This window comes from Herpailurus yagouaroundi, unplaced genomic scaffold, assembly GCF_014898765.1.
Source record: "Herpailurus yagouaroundi ecotype Mexico unplaced genomic scaffold, PumYag 140, whole genome shotgun sequence".
In the NCBI taxonomy this organism is placed as follows: domain Eukaryota; kingdom Metazoa; phylum Chordata; class Mammalia; order Carnivora; family Felidae; genus Herpailurus; species Herpailurus yagouaroundi.
The window spans coordinates 26,308,773-26,325,612 of record NW_024412395.1 but is presented as its reverse complement, the minus strand read 5'-3'; the positions used below and the strand labels follow the sequence as shown (position 1 = coordinate 26,325,612).

General features: G+C 35.6%; 1 protein-coding gene across 4 annotated transcripts in view; it reads right to left on the bottom strand.

Moving 5' to 3' along the window:
* Positions 1-16,329, bottom strand: part of ARHGAP15 (Rho GTPase activating protein 15) — a 619,122-nt gene extending 602,793 nt beyond the window's left edge. For 3 of the 4 annotated variants that reach the window (XM_040474977.1, XM_040474975.1, XM_040474976.1), the window contains exon 1: positions 15,995-16,329. The gene's annotated coding sequence lies outside the window, so the exon portion shown is untranslated. The remainder of the gene's footprint in view (positions 1-15,994) is intronic. The other variant, XM_040474974.1, reaches the window with a different exon arrangement.
* Positions 16,330-16,840: the final 511 nt, after the last annotated feature.

The window sequence follows — 16,840 nt, the reverse complement described above, 5'->3', positions numbered from 1 at the left end:
ACAGTATCAGCACTCCAGAAACCCCTGAAGCAGTCACTATCTGTCTACTCCACCAAAAATAATCATTATTCTGTCTTAGTTTTGCCTATTTTTTAAATTAATACAAATGGAAAACCTGGAGTATGCACTTTTTGTTGCTGAGATTATTTCACTCAAATGTCTATTTATGTGGCTGATTGCTACATAATATTCTTCGGTAAAGTGCTTATGAAAAACTTCCGTTAGGTTCTTTGTCCTTTTCTTACTGATTTGGAGGAGTTATTTGTGTATTCTGGATACAAGCCATTTTTCAATACATATGTTTCAATAATGATCTTTTCCCACCTATGGGTTACTTTTTATTCTTTTAGTATAATTTTTTTCATTAATAGATATTCTTAATTTTAGTATTATCCAATTTATCATTTATTTCCTTTTATGATTAGTGATTTTTTTGTTCTCTTCAGAAATCCTTACTTGACCAAGGCCACAAAGACTATTACTGTATTATCTTCTAAAAATATATATTGTTCCAGGGCGCCCAGGTGGCTCAGTCAGTTGAGCATCCTGACTTCAGCTCAGGTCATGATCTCACAGCTCATGAGTTTGAGCCCCGCGTCGGGCTCTGTGCTGACAGCTCAGAGCCTGGAGCCTGCTTTGGATTCTGTGTCTCCCTCTCTCTCTGTCCCTCCCCCACTCATGCCATGTCTCTGTCTCTCAAAAATAAACATTAAAATTTTTTTTAAATATATATTGTTCCAACTTTTATTTTTAGAGCTGTGATCCTTCTGAAAATAATTTCTGTGTTTAATGTGAGATAGGGGTATCTTTCTGTAAAGATTATATATATATATATATATATAAAATGATATATTAAGATCTATATAAGATTATATATATTAAGATTATAAGATATATATTAAGGTTATAAGATATAATAATAGATATTATATACGTATATATATAAATCTTTTAATTAGAAGGACCGGTCATCTCTCATGATTTATTGAGGTGAGAAAAGACCAGGATCTGGCTCTTCATCTGAAGTAAACGGGTATTGGAGAGCTCTCCAAACCACAAATGTTCACGAGAGATGCAGCTGTGTCCAATTTTTACATACATCAGGAAACATTGGCACCTAGGGATCTAAGTTGAATAGAAAGATTTACCAAACAGGTGGGAAAAAACAACCATTCATAATCTGAGCAGGGCAATACACAGAAGTTCACATTTGTAGACAATTATGGATTAGGAGGTTTGTTACTAAGTGTCAGAGTTCCAATTACTGGGTATTTTTTCACACCCAACTCAATTATCCAGAAGGGACACTGGCAGTAGAGAGACCTCAATCTTAGCAAAGGAATGAGGCAATGAATGACCATGTTACCAGCAGAAGTTGTGGTTGAGGACAAAGCAAACGCCTAATGAGGAAGGTATGACTTGCTGAAGGACCGGGACTTGTAAATAAGGGGAAACGCACCTGATGTATGCATCACAAGTACAAACCAAAGCCATAATCACTTGTTATAATTTAATATTGAACTCACAGAACTCCATTCCACTGGAATTAGCTAAAGATTACGTGCATTAAGCTACGATTGCTTCTAGGAGTTAAGGTCAGAAATAACCTCAGTTGAAAAGGAACAAATGGCTTTAGTAGTGAGGGGTAGAAAAGCTATAGAGCAATGATTCTCCAGTCAGTATAGAAGTGTCATAAACACACATATTTCACTGCACATTCTGAAGAGTCCCATTCAGCAAGACTGAAGAGGAGCCTGGGAAACTACACATTGAGGCTTCGCCCCTGCTGATTAAGATGCACACTGAACGTTGATGAGAAACAAGTCTTACATAAAGTTCTTCTTTATTTTAAATCTGCATTGTTCTAAAATGATTATTAATTGCTATAGTATCCTTCTATCTTTAAATCCCACTGCTGCTCAGTTCATATTTGTTAACATTGTTGTTCTAAACACTTTCTGGGATTACATTTCACTTTGAAATATGTTAGTCGTCGGGGAAGTGGTATCAATCATAGTTGGGAAAAATGAGAAGAGAAGTGACTAAGTAGCTAAGTAGGTAGGTACTGCGAAATGAATTCTTTTACATAAAGGAAAAACTCAACAGGATCATACTCCAAGCAATCTGGGTCTATTGTGAGTGTTTCAGCATGAACACTTTTTTTTTTTAATGTTTATATCATGAACTTGGTAAGTGGGAGTAAAACAACATCAATGTAAACACTTGGAAAACAATTCTCTTGCTTCTTAGACATCAAAGGATGTTTGGTGTGAGAACAACCAAATTCCACAAAATATTGGTGTTTTCACTCAAATTTAATCTGAAATTTGGGAGCAGTGAGGCTTCCTTTCATGAAGCCAAAAATATCAAAATGGCAAAAAATATTTACTAGTTCACATTATTTTAAATTGAAAGTTTTTGACCGAGTTTTTCAATTCTTGCCTTTGAATATCCTTCAATATGCCAAGTATGTGGTATATCTTTTTCTTTCTAGGCTGATTAACTAAAAGGAGGTTTTGATGCCTTAATGTCTTGAAAAGCTTCAGCTGCATTAGCAGGACCTCCATCTAGGAGTTTTTTGAGGGATAGATCCCACATTTAAGCAAAACTTGTGCTTTGCTTTTCTTTCCTCAAAGTAGAATTCAGAGGCCTCACTCTAGGAGGTGGGAGGTAGGGGAGATGGTTAGATACACTGTCTATGTGATTAGGCTCCAGTTAACTGAGTGCTACTATAATTCCAAGTAGTAGAGTCAAATTTCTATCTTAATTTGGGCTCCTCACAAAGAAACTTATAGAATTTTGGCTTGGCTGCATTGAAGTCAAAAGGGACTGCATAAAACATCTAAAGTTTGAAAATGGCTATCAGGATTATCTATTTTACTTAAAACACATTGAACACTAATTTTTGTCATAACTATTTCTGAGACTTCGTGATGCTGATCTATTAATAGACAGTATGTATGATGAAATGGGTTATACAACCACACCGATGCTACATTTCCCCTCTAGTACAACGTGGATTTCACATGCGTGTACGTGCATGTGTTTAAATTTTTGTTACTATTATCACCACCCAAGGTATACAAATCTTTTATCTCCCCTACAACAATGCATCCATACAAGTGTACGTGTGCTGGCCATGTGCTGTTCACGTGACTTTGAAAATACCATGCAAATTAAGGATGACTATATTTGCTATTACTAAGAAAAGTTAACCTTTTGGGGACATCTTTTAATAGTTAAAAAATGTTTTGAGGAACATGAGCAACAGAACAAGGTCAGTTTTTCAGGTTAGGAAAACGGACCCACTCCTGGAAAGTTAGACAAACAAAACAAAGACGTCAGTGAAAAAATCTATACAAAAATGGATGCTTTTTCATAGAATAATTGAATGTGCTACTGAGTCTCTAAGCCTTTATTAGGATTTATTTTGAATTTTTTTAATGTTATTTATTTTTGACAGAGAGAGAGAACATGAGCGGGGGAGGGGCAGAGAGAGAGGAGACACAGAATCTGAGGCTCCAGGCTCTGAGCTGTCAGTCCAGAGCCCAACGTGAGGTTGGAACTCACAGACCGCGAGATCATGACCCGAGCTGAAGTCGGACGCTCAACTGACTGAGCCACCCAGGTACCCCTCTTAGGATTTATTTTGTATATGGAGGACTCCAGTTGTTTCTAATCATGACATTCTGCTCCTGCTTTCTTAGGAGCAGCTATAAATTCAAGAAGAGGTGGAAAATCGGCAGACTGCCAACCAAATTCAACCCACAGACATATGTTGTTGGGCCTGAACATTGTTTTAGAATGTTTTGAATCAGTTTGCGATTGAAAAGTGAGGATTTTTATTCAAAAAAAAAAAAAAAGGTGCAGATCTGTGTGTCTTCCCTTGAAAAATCAGAAGATATGGGCAAGTGGTTAAGGATGGATGGTAACTGTCAGCTGGGGGCGTCCAGCTTCCACATCCTGGAAACAGGGCAAGTTCTTTCTAATCCAGAGGCTCTCTCCCTTTCCACTTTATTTGCATCAAAATACTGACCGGCCTGATGGCATTTGTGACTATGACCCATGGTGCCAGTCACCTCTATTAGGATTGCTCCTCTGATGTATGGATAGAGCAGTTTCTGCTGCATGTGAAATCAACATCATTTCCTATATTTTATGATTTTTAAACCCAAGCTGGTAGGATTAGAAAATGGAGAACAAAACCAAGAGATTGAGTCTATACCACTGGTTTAGAAAGAGATTCATCAGAGATTAAGATTATTTTATTTGTGTAACTTTCTCTGCATGATCTCAAATTACCAAAAGTCAGATACTGTGTTGCACTCATTGCTATTGCTAAGCGAGTTCCCCTTTCCCCCTCTCTCTGCTCTGACCTCCTTTATTGTTCGCATTATATTTTGGCAGATAATTATATCCTGACTTCTATTGTTTTCTGTTCTCTATTTGAGTTGTATATCTCTTCTGACCACTTCTGTGCTGACAGCACACACCCCGATGTGGAGCTCAAACTCACAAACTTCCAGATCATGACCTGAGCTCAAGTAGAATACTTAATTTACTGAGCCACCCAGGTGCCCCATGTCATTGAATTCTTATTTTTCTTTCCTAGTTCTCCACATCAAAAGATGCCATGAGTACCTGGGATACAATGCATCACAGTCAGAGGAAGTCAGAGCAATCACTGTTGTCTCACCTTCCTCACCTTCTCAGCCTCAAATCATACTCCCTATACCAATCTGCCATGCTGACCATTCTCTAGTCTTCCTTCCGAGCTGATTTCTCACCCTGAAACTATGGCCCACTTGCTAATCCCCTTTCTTAGAGACAGACTTCTAACGTAAAGTCCTCTGTCCTGTAGCATACAGCCAGTTCTTCAAGGACAGCACCACCAGCTGAAACTTGGGTCAGTCACCTCCTACCGCCACACCTGGTCTCATTAATCTGATGCCCTAACACTGACTGCTCTCAAAATTAGGATTGAAATCGATATATTCACTCAACCTCCATACACAGAATCCTGAGCAGATTTTCCCAGGGGAAAAAAACAAAATAAAACTCTAAATGTTTCTCTAACTGGATCAGCAACCTACACTCTGGACCTACCAAATTTCTTTCTTATTTTTTCTTTCTGGAATCATTTTGCTAGGACCCCAGCATACCTGTTTTATGAACCATTTATGTCACCACCTAATCACCCCAGGAAAGAATTAGATATAAAAGTTGGTGAGGAGAATTGTACTTTTTTTCTCTCTCCTTGTCTCCATAGCTTTTCTTTGCTTCAATTTAACTTGAAGTCCAAGAGTCAATGGTTGCCTACTACTTTTTAAATTGCTTTCTGTGATGGACATTAATTCTTCAAAAAAAGTGAAGGTTATTTTTGGTAAGGACACATCTTGAGCTGCTTGAAGGAAAATGTTCATATTAACCAAAATTGGTAAATAAATAAGAAAAGAGCCTCCTTTCTTCTGCCCCACATGGCTATACTATATTCCCCCACACAACTGTATTGAGGAAATGAAACTAATAGCAAGAAATTTCTCTTGATGAGTTTCATAATCTTATTATAATACTTAGAATTGAAATAAACCAAAACTATCCCACCATGATTTTTATATCATAATGAAGGAAAAAATATGGTCATCATTTGAGTCTAGACAACCTGATAAAAGTTACTACTACTGCTACAATTCACACTACATTTAACCTTTTTAACGCAATTACTATGTGCCACAAACTAGGCAAAGTTCTTTATGTACATCATTTTCTTTTTCATCTTGTGAGGAAACTCCCCACTTTGTAGGTGAGAGAACTCAGGATTCAAGAGATAAAGTAACTTGCACAAATACTATATATAATATCTAGCAAGTGGTGGAGCCCAGAGATTTCAGACAGGCACCAACTTCCACATTTTAGGGGTATTCGTTCCCTTCTCTACATCCAATCAGTTAACCAAATGTTGTTCCAGAACTTTTTTTTTAATTCCTTACAGTATAAAATATTAATAGAACAGGCTAATAATTCAGAAGACACTTAGGAAAACTATGTTCTTAACATGTCCTGAAAAACTTCAAAAGCAGAAGCTTCTCATAGAATGCTTACTGAATGATCACATAAAATAATGTATGTAAAACCACTTTTAAAACTTTAAATAGAATATAAATGGATAATAGATACTTTTACTTGTGTTACTTAACTGGAACTCAACCATCACCCTGAAGACACAAAGTGAATCTGAAATAGGCAAAGTAAAGGAGTAAGAAAACCGTAGTATGAAAAGCAAGTAAGACCCCTTTGGCCATAGTCTAGACAAGATTTAGTGGATGGCCAAATTAGTAACTATGACAATAAATGAAATGGAGAGAAGGAAATGGTTGCCCCTAAAACATGGCAACTGATTAGATGCATGGAATAAGCAGTATACAGGAGTTCATAGAGATTCCAAGCTGATTTGTTCAGATGGTTTCAGGAATAAAGACATCTCGACTGAAGTTAGCAGGAGAAAGAGAAGGATTCTGTGGGCATATTATAGGCTTAACTTGGGACATACTCAGTTTCAACTACTGTTGGGGCTTCGTGGGGTAGCATCAAGTAATAATCAAAAATGAGGAACATAAAAAAAATGGGGAGTTCCTGAGTGGCTCAGTCAGTTAAGCATCCAACTCTTGATCTCAACTGACATCTTGATCTCAGGGTTGTGAGTTCAAGTTCCACATTGGACTCCACGCTGGGTGTGGAGCCTCTTTAAAAAACAGAAAAAAAGAAAATGAGAAGTAGTATTGGGAGAAAGGCTAAGGGCAAAGATAGAAATTTAAGGGCCATATCTGAGGGATTTTATTTATTCATGTATTTGTTTGTTTTCCAGCTAGGTAACTAGAAAAAATTTAAATGTTCTGGCAACCACATTAGATGAAACAAATGAAGTGGGTGAAATTAATGTTATTTTTTTAATTTTTTTTAACGTTTATTTATTTTTGAGACAGAGAGACACAGAGCATGAACGGGGGAGGATGAGAGAGAGGGAGACACAGAATCTGAAACAGGCTCCAGGCTCTGAGCTGTCAGCACAGAGCCCGACGCGGGGCTCGAACTCACGGACCACGAGATCATGACCTGAGCCGAAGTCGGCTGCTTAACCGATTGAGCCACCCAGGTGCCCCTGAAGTGGGTGAAATTAATTTTAATAATATATTTTATTTAACTTGACATGTTAAAATTTTATAATTTCAGTATAGTAATCAATGTAAAAATATTAACAAGATACCTTACATCTTTTTATTTGTACTAAGTCCTCAAAATCTGGTTATTTTTCATTCAATTTAGACAAGGTACCTTTCAAATACTGAATAACCATTTGTGGCTAGTTGCTATCATAACTGCCAGCATGGTCTAGGAAAGAATTTGGGGGATTTACAGGCTGAGGGGAAACATAGGGTCTATAGGAGAAGGAAAAAGAGAACTAAAAAAGGCACCTGTAGTATGACAGAAACTAAGGCAGAAAATGTTTTCTTCCTTAAATGTTGTATAACATCTCTACAGAAGGCTATGTATGCAGCCAACAAGAAACAGGTTTTCCACAGATGGCATTGTTCTAGACAGCAAACAAAGCGGGGTCCTTTCAGACCCTTTTAGACTTTAGGGCCTCCTGAATGAAGCCCAGCATTAACTATTGACACTTACTAGGCTTAGAAATCACAGCATGGCATAGTAAAAATAACAGGGATTTTGCCTAGTCATGGATTTAACCCAGATGTGCCTATAAATCACAACACATTCTACCAAATAGCTCTATAAATTCGGGCACTTACCCTTAACTTTCTTATCTTTAAAATGGGAATGCCAACTTTACATTATTTTTGTGGACATCAAATGCTATTAGATATGTACAACACCTGATACATAATATGCATTATACATAATATTGTAATCATAGTCATGATTCCTATTAACAATCCCACTCTAATTTTTACATTGATGAATGTCACATGTTATTGAAAGCATCTTAAGAATGAGAGAATATTGTCTGTATTTTGCAATAGCAGAGTACCTAATGCAGTGTTGGAGACACTACTGGCGTAATCAACACTCATTTTCCCTCCTATCTCCCACATCTCTTAAGACAAGCATCCTGGTATGAATAGATATTATATGGAGACTCACGTTATTTGGCTTCCTAGTGCCTTTAGAAGAAAGATGAATAAGTGTTCCATAGCTCAGATTCTAGCCTTTTAAATTCTAGTACAAAATTAACTAATGCAGAAAATAAATTAGCAGAAACAAAATTTCCCCTTGACTCAGCATCCAATTTCCTGAGCATTCTACCTTTCAGAGCTCTTTTCAACAGATACCTTGCTTGACCCTAAGTTTGGTCATACATCAGTAAAGACAAGAACAAAAAGTTCTCTAAGTTTTTAAGAAATGAGTTTAAATCGACATAAAATTATTCAATTGTAATACCATAGTTTTATTAAAATAGCTTAAAATTTAAATGCTTAGAAGTGATTGGTGCTTTCCATCGGTTTATGGAAGTATGTTTTCAAATGGTGAGTTATTTCTTCTAAGTTTCAAAAAGGCACTACAGTATATAATGAATCCAGGATTTCAATACAAACTTTCACCACTGCAAGGTTACTCAAAACATACCCATCAAGTGTCATTTGTCTGAAATATGTTTCAGCTTCTCTTCCCCTAAATTGATCCTATTTTTTCAGACCCAGAAGTTCACAAGAAACAGAAAGCCTTTCCTGATTCTACAGTTCAGGGTCAATTTTTGTATCATTTATTCTTTTACTAATCAAATACTCACTGAGTGGTTATTATATGCCGACAGCTGTTCTAGGTTCTGTATATCAAGTAGCAAATTAACAGACAAGGTCAATATGCTTAAATGATTATTTAGGTGGAGTCCAGCCACTAAACAAGTCGAAAAAAGAATAATTCCCCATATCCAAAATGCTATTTAGAGAAATGAAAGCAAAGTAATGAGAAAGAGAGGGCCTTGCAAGTGATGAAAGGAGCTTGAATTAATTTGAAATATAATAGAAAGTCATTTGGAATTCTTTTACTGGGAAAAATTATAGGATTTAAGTCTTAAGAAGGCCACTTTGGCTATTTCTTGGAAAATGACTATGGTATGAAAAGTAGAAGCAGGGAGATAAGTCAAGAAGATTCTGTAGTAACAGTGGTAGAAGTGGTAAGAGGTGACCGAACTTGGGATATTTCAACACACATCAATCCCTTGCTTAATGTCTAATTAATTCCTGCTAAAACAAAAGCTGTTAAATAAAATCCCAAGATACACGATCAACATTTATAAACACAAAAATATACTAATAGATTTAAAAAATGGTTTATGTAAGTAATAGCAACAATTTGATAAAAAAATGAATTGTACATAAAATGTAAAAAAAAAAAAAAAAAAAAAAGGTTTTCTTGCCCACAGAGGATAATCAATCAATTACAGCACAGAAAAACATATTTTGGGCTGGAAAAAAACCTGACTGGAACATTCTAGAAGTTGCTACCTCTTCAACCTTCTTGAGTTCATTCACAATGTGCAAATCAAAATTGCTCCATATGTTTTGCATGGTTTTTCTCTCACTTGAAATCAGAAAGTGAATTGATGAGTGTGGTTTTATCTAAAATTGTGATATTACTACATGTCACACATTGTAGTGTATACCTTCAGAAGTTTTTTTTTTTTCTTTTTGGGGGGAAAAGTCATTATACCAACCAAAACACAAAAAATAAAGAACAATTAGTGTGAAAATATATATATATAACTTTTCAAGAGCCACTATTGAGAAAAGTTAAGTAAACAAGATAATGGGAGCTAAATCAATATTTTATAGCCTCTGCTGATTGCTGAATTGAATGTGGTTTGGGGTAGGAAATGTGTGGGAAAGAGTATAACTGACAATAATTCTAGTTTATTGTCCCAAACAGATAGATGAATGGTGGTGCCATTGACTGAGATGGATGAAAATAGGGAAGAAGCAAGTTGAGTTGGGGGCAAGCAAGGAGTAATTAAAAGGTTAATTCTGAACATCCTCATTTTGAAACCTCTATGAGACATTCAAGCTAAGATGATGAGTAGCCAGTTGCATTAGTCGTTTTAGTGCTAAGAAAAACATTTTGATTTTGAGACCTAATTAAAATATAGATAATATTTAAACTCATGGTACCAAAAGAAATTCACCCAGGAGGAATAAACTTAGAAGACAAGAGCTAAGACTAAAAAGGTAGAAATCTGAAGACTGAGTGCAAGGCATTCCAATATTTAGAGAGCTGAATGATGAGGAAGATTTATCAAACGAGACAGAAAAAGAGCATCCAGTGAGGGTGTAGAAAACCTGAAAGAATGAAACATACCAGAAGTCAAATGAAGAGAGAGGTTCAAGAGGGAAGGAATGTTCAATTGCATCTCAGGTATCTCAGAAAATAAATAATATGAGGACATGTAAATGACCACTGGATTTGGCAAATTTCATCTGGGACTCTGATAATAAAATGTTCTTTGATATCTCTATAGTATTGCATTTATACACATAGATCTATACTTAAATTCTTGTGTTTGTACACTAAACTACCTAAAAAGTTTTCATTGGCTAGATAGCATATTGATTCTTTGTGTCCCCAATAATTCCTTGCCCGACACAACATATTTAGAGTTAAAAATTATTTACGGAATTGAATCTAAGTGGGCTGAAGGCCACCAAAAGAGAAAATCAATTTTAAAACCTACCATAATATTGTGTGTAATCACAAGGCCAATTTTAAAAATAAGATACTCTGCTTATTCTTTAGCATTCTGTATACATTCCCTCTCATCAGATGAGCTTTCCTACAATTTCAGAGGAAATGGAAACCATGAAGCATGTATTTCCTCAACTTCCTCTAATCACTGCATTTTTATGTCCCATCATCCGCATATACACTCATTAAAATGCTCTTCCTTCTTTTTCAGGTTAATTTATCTACTTGAGCTACTGATTACACCCATCTGCCTTAGCCTCTGAGAACTTGTTGGGTTTCTGGATATACATATTTCCTTTGTTTCCTCTATTTCCATTCCTTTTCTCTTCCCCTTCGCTTCAACATTCATGTGTCATCCCTTTTTTAGCTAATTGAAGACACCCATGACTCTTAATAAATTAAGTATGGCACATCCACAGAGTGAAATACTGAGAGAATATTGAGAGAGAGAAAGAGACTTAAACAGTTACTTATTTTTACTATGGAAACACGTCTAAGATATTACTAAAGGAAAAGCAAAGTGGAAGGGTATGTATAATGTTTCCCTTAATGTAATAAAGGAGAGTATATGCACATACATTATATATAGTCATATGTGCATATAGGCTTTTTGCATTAAAAAAACTGTGAAAAATTTTAAGAAATAACTATGAAAAGTGGTTGCCTATTGGGTTATAGTAGAGGTGAATAGCAGTATATAGAAATGGGAACATAATAAAGATTTTTTTTCTAAAATTTTTATATTTAGGTTTTATTCTGGTTTTGAACCATCTTGCTCCATCATCTTTTCTTAAATTCAAAACAAACAAAACAAAAATCAAAAATGCTGTCATAAACTGAAAAAGAAAAAAAAACAATCTTTATAACCACAGCCCATATAAGAACCTCAAGGCACCTGGGGAGGGGAGCTAGCACCTGATGTTACAAGAATATCTACCTTCACAGACTGTAACCATTTCCGTAAACTACCCTGAAGAGTATGTCACCAACAGGGAGATACATGGGAAAAGTAAATAAATAAACCGTGATGCTGGACAGCCCATCTACATGCAAAATGTGGACATTCAATTTATGTATTTCCCTGCTTAATGATACTATTGTTCTTTATAACCCTTAGTCATAATCTGCTTAGCAGGCCAACCCTATCAGGATCTCAAACTGTCTTTCTGGCCTTACCTCCTACTACTATACTTGTAGCTAACAAAACTGGACAAAAACAAAAACAAAACTAGACTCTTCCTCTGACATTGTGTGCCCGGGCACATTCCCTTCCTGTCCTCAAACTCTGAATCCTACCTCTCTCTGAAAACTATTACAAATCTTTCCTCCCAAACTGTCCTGATTTCTCTGATAGGACATAATCAAATGATGTCACAACTGGAAATTCTCTACTTAATTTCCTGGCACATTACAGAAATACAAAATGTTTCCTGGATTTCTGAATCCTAATAGAACATTCTTTACATCTTTTTTATGGTACTTGACACATTTCACTTGTATTATAACTGTTAACATAATGATCCCACTAGATTATAGACTTTTAGAAGAAAAACATTGTGTTCACCTGTTCAAGACAGGTGTTCATATATGAGGTACCTCTTGAAAAATACTTTAAAATTCAGTTTAATTGAAACACTTCATTCGGATCTATCTTTAAACTGATACTGTATATCTGTCTGATTATGAAGTGTGGAGAATTCGAATAAGCAGTGTTTTTAAGTGTGACCATAAGTGGCTGTGTAGTGGAGTCACCCTTTCTTCTGAGGAAAGCATTTTCGTTTCTATGTGTGAAGACCCCTCCATTCAGCTAAGAGTACACGTGTTGCTGGGTCAGGCGGCTCCTCAATGCAAAAGAAGGCCGGTGACCTAGTCCAGTCACTTATGGTGTTTGTGTCTTAGAGTCCATGATTAGCTCCACTATGGTCATGTGGCAAAATTCAGTCCAGTCAGATCCCAATCTGAGACCTTTACTGTGGTGATAGGGGAAAGCCAATCTTCTGCAACAGGGTCTGAAAGGTCAAATGTAAACCTAAAGCTTTCTTGTCAACTCTGTAAGATTCTGTCAGAGAGGGCTTATAGCACAGTGCGGAAAAATTGAAAAACAAAAAACAAGCAAACAAAAAAACTAAGAAATAAAGAAAATAAAACCCAATCTTAATTATGCTGTGTGAGCTCCTGGATCCCACCATGCCTGACTTCTCTTTCCTTGGATTTTTCAGTTCTACAAATCAATGCCTATCTCTGGTGCCTAAGCTAATATTAATTCAAATCTATCATTTGAAAACAAAGGCATTTTGCCAACTCTAACCTGAAATGTAGAATACTTATAAGTATATTTTCAAGTCTAGCTATATAGTATTTATTGAGCAGTGCAAAAAAAAAATATGTTTCTGGTACCCAAAGCTTTAAATTCAGAGTATTAAATGGTTTAAAAAATACACATAACTGATTATGTTAAATATTTTCTAAGTGTATGGGGATATCAAAATAATCTTAAAGCATAGTACAATTAATTTTCAGCCACTACAAGATGGTATATATTTGCATAGGAATACATTATAGAAATGGATACATTTCTGCCAAATATTTTGGCCCCCCCCCCCAACTATTTGCTACGGTATAATTCTTTTTACTTGACTGAAGTCCTCAACATGTAGCCGTTCTTTGGATCCTATCTGTTGAGAGAGCTTATTAAAATTATACCAGGGGCACCTGAGTGGCTCAGTCAGTTAAGCGTTTGGCTTCAGATCAGGTCATGATCTCATCGTTCATGAGTTTAAGCCCTGCATTAGGCTCTGTGCTGACAGCTCAGAGTCTGGAGCCTGTTTCAGATTCTGTGTCTCCCTCTCCCTCTGCCCCTCCTCTGTTCACCCTCTGTGTCTCTATCCCTTTCAAAAATAAGCAAACATTAAAAAATATTAAAGAAAAAGTAAATAAAATTATACCAGACAGGGTAGGGGAGGCCTAAGAAGTAAAAAGAAACAAAGCTCTCCTGGGAGCATGATATCTTTATCATATGCCCTAAGTGCTGAGAAAGAAGATGAGTAGGTTTTAAGGACAATGGGAATGGGATGGAAGGAGCCAAGTGTGGTCTGTCCTTCTAGGTACCAAGGCTGGGAGACCCTAAATTAGGGACAGATCAGGCCACTCCAAAACAAAGCATAGAAAGGGAATAAAAGGAGGAAATACCATAGAAAAAAAGTCTCTTTTCTGAATTTTGCAGAATACTGGCCCCAAGTGGAAAAGCATGATATACTTTTAATAAATCAGTTTTGAAATTACTCTCCAAATGAGATTCTCTGCGTTGTTTCATTTCACCAAAATGTGTTTATTTATTCACTTAAAATGTATAAAGGTATAGTAACCTATAGTACCTCATTTTTAAGTGACTATTTAAGATTTTGTATATTCAAGAGATAATGCGTTACTTGTTTTTACAAATAATTCTGAGAGTATCTGAGTTTATGTCTATCATCTCTACTTGTTGCTCTTTATAACTCCATACTAAGCTACATTTATTTCGTTCTTAGTTTTATAAATTCTTCATAAGATACTTATATTTTAATTTGGCCGTTTCTGCAAGAAACAATCATCTTACAAAGAATTTGGCTTTTATAAATATGAAATGGTTTAAAAAACTGCAGTGGACATTTTTTCAGTGCCAAACACTTCTGTGGATTCACTCTTGCTAATATGTAAGTACTATATATATTTATTCATGTGATGTTCTTTTATAATAAAATGAAATAAAGTAATAACATATCAACCAAAACTATCTGAATTACACAGCTTTTGTAGATGCAGAGGTTCAGAACCACAATATTGAAGACAGATTTAAATAATGCTTTCCATTGTGTGGAAATGTAACAAATTGAAAAGCTAATCAGAATATCAAAGCAAATATATATTACCAGGGTCTCCCTTTTTCCTTTCACTATAACAATAAAAGATGTATTGAACACCAAGTCCTAATCTCCATTTTTCTGTGATCCTTTTAATAGTCAACAAGTAACTAGCCTCAGTATTGACAACTGAAGAGGTCTTAAAATAGAGTGTACTAATATGCCTAATAATTTCCTACTAAGTTGACCATATCAAAAACATTTATATGTGTCATTCAGTAAAAGATAATAAAGGAAAAGAATTGTTGCCACTTATCAACTGCGTAACCATTTTTTAATAACACACAAAAAAATAGGTGTTGTGGGGCCATCACTTCCCCCATTCAACAGCACGATAAAAATAATATTAGGGAAGAGTATATCATATCTCATGCTTTTATTAAAATTCTTTCAAAAATTGACACTCGGATTTATTTTAGGTATTTGTCTCTGAGATTAGCAGCACTTTATATTTTTGTACATAGGTTACAGAACACAAAGACATTTTGTAAAAGGAAGAAGTTAGTATAAAAGATAAGTTCTTGTCACTTTAAGATTAACAAATCCTTTTCATTTCTAAGGTTATTATTTTGGAAAACTTCAAAGAAAGAAAATTACATAATTATATGAATAACAAAAATATATCCTAATTTGCCCCTTTTCCCAAAAGTAACCTTCAACAAAGGTTCTTTTTTAAACAGAGGATTTTGCTAGTGAAATAGAAACTTGCCCTCATTTCACCCTATATCTTAAATAAAATTTAGGAAAATAATATAAAATATTCAAGTGTCATAACAAAGAGCTTTGTTTTGCATTTTAAAACTTTCCTGTTTTTTAATAGTTATTTTAAAAACTACACATTTGATAAACTACAACTTTGCAAAGGCTTCTAATGTTAACTTTAACCCAACACTTTATACTGGATAACTTCCGTGCTGCAACTCAGAGGTTATTTCTTATTGTAACAAAGTGCCTTTTTCTCTTTCCTTATCTGGATCCTGAATAGTACATATTTTGTAAAACGATCAGTTGAAGATGCAAAGCCCCTTATTTTCTCTAGTAGTTAATTTTAAAAGCACTTTCAAACTAAAAGTATACCTTACTCTGTCTTTAACAGTTTAGTACAAAATCTTAGCAAATTATTCCATTGTAATATCTTCTAAGGGACTTTTGAACTTGGCAGTTGCAAATATAAAAAGAATATTCTTTTCTACACCAAGGAAACAAACAGATGTTTTAATCACAGGTGAAAACACATTTTCATAGAAATATCTGTATATTCACACCAGAGCGTAGGACACCGCCAAACATTTTCATGTTTAAATTTCATATTCACTGTAAAGTTAAAATTTGCTTACCTTTTCTCGGTGATCACTTGTTATTGAAACTGCCATCAACTTCCAACTGTTAATGACTCTTTCAACAAAAACGGAAAACAGTAAAGTCACATGTCATAAGAGTAGGCCTATGTTGGATGCTGCTTAATTTCAGTACTGAAGAAAAAAAAAAAAAAAGCCGGGGGGGTTGGGGCGAGCACAAAAAACTTTAAAATAAAACCACTTCCTGCGTAGAGACGGTTAACCACATACACATCATTACTCGATTTGAAGAAATTGCCTTGTATAGTCAACAATATTTTTATTTTTCAATGTGCTTTTCAATTTTCAAACACTACTACATTTCTACAGGTTTCATCAATTCTGGTTTAATGGGGAAAATGTGTGGTTAAAAATGTAGCAGGGGGAGGAGCAGGAGGGTAAGCAAGGAGGGAACTTCCTCTTTCTCTCCTTCTAGCAAGAGCTTCAAACCTAAGTCTCTGCTATCCTCTGTTGGCGGGAGTATATTCACATAGCACCAAGAGGCCCCGCTTATTGACGGGGAAGCCAAGAAGCCACTTCCAATTCACGAGCTGATAATTCCGTCTCGTGGACGGACCAACAAAGAGGTGGTCCAGTTACTAAATACAATGTCTCGGACAGGTTGCTAACCAACTTCAGAGAACACAGCCCAGGGCCCCAGTGCCACCTGGAGGAAAGAAGCGTGCTTATCTAGCACGTGCTGTGACTCACTTTGGTGGCAGCTCACACACTGGTGTGTCCTCTCTGGCAGTTTCCTAAGCAGTTCTGAAATCTGCTGATGAGATTTTGCTCTAGCCGAATGATTTTTTGTGTGGCCTGATTTAAGAAGAAAAATAAAGGATAAAA